Source organism: Octodon degus, unplaced genomic scaffold (assembly GCF_000260255.1).
Source record: "Octodon degus isolate 3935 unplaced genomic scaffold, OctDeg1.0 scaffold00148, whole genome shotgun sequence".
NCBI classification, from domain to species: Eukaryota; Metazoa; Chordata; class Mammalia; order Rodentia; family Octodontidae; genus Octodon; species Octodon degus.
The window spans coordinates 70,910-72,027 of NW_004524724.1; positions in this window are offsets into that span (position 1 = coordinate 70,910).

The window sequence follows — 1,118 nt, forward strand, 5'->3', positions numbered from 1 at the left end:
ACCTGTTGTGCCCCTCTGGCAAGATGTTCTGCTCCTGGACTAGCTGGGTGGTTTTGTCCTCTACTCTCTCTGCAGGGACTGCAGCTGCAGAGTTTCACCCCAGGCCTGTAAGCCAGGCCTGAGCTGAGTCTGAAGGGGACAAGGTGGAGTACAGGGGAGAGGAAGGTCTCCCACACACTCACTGGGGCTGGGCTAGGGCTTGATCTGGGGGTCCCAAGATCACAGCAGAAGTTCTCACTCAGTGGGTGGGAGTGGGACGGTGGAGTGGTGAGATGGTCCCAAGAGGTTAGAAGAAGGTCTCACCCACACTGCACCTGGGCTTGGACCTGACAGGTCCCGCCGGTGCAGAATAGCTGGTAGCTCTCCCACACACTCACCAGGCCTGGGCTAAGGCTGGATCTGCTGGTACAGTATGGGAGTTGTAAATTGGCATGGAAATTTAAAATATGTTTTTGTTGGTGCACAGCACAAATTATTTATGGGGATGGTAGTTTTTCTTCTTCAGTTGTCTCTGATGCATCTTATACAAAATAATTTTTCTGTTAACTGAATACTACTCTGTAAGTGCAAAAAAAAAGTTGCAATAGTTTTGTTGACATTCTGAATGCTTCTGAGTAAATACAATTTTTTTATTAGTATTGTCCTTTTTATAGGTCTGAAACTTTTTCTTTTTTTTTCCAAAGGTTTAAAGTTTAATTAGAAAAATTATAACAAAATAAAGAATTTATTCAAGAATAATGGTACGATTTCATCAAATTCAATTAAACATAAGTTACAATAGAGGAAGAGAAATAACAGCATGAAGTCATATATAATTAACTGGTATGCACAACTGGCCCTTTAAATATCACACCACATGGTTTTAATAAAAAAGAACTCCAGTTCCATTTTCCAAGTTACAGTCTTCAGTTGAGGATTTTCTGTAATTGCTTTTGCATGAAATTTTTTCCACATCAAGATTGATGCCATTCCTCATCACCAAGTATTTATTCCTCAAAATGTTTATGACAGACCCAATAGCGATCAGGTGTGTCTTACTGCTTCCACTGCTTTTACTTTGTTGGAGAACATGAGACTGCTCTGAAGGTCAAATTCAAATCTACACCAGAGTCCTAATA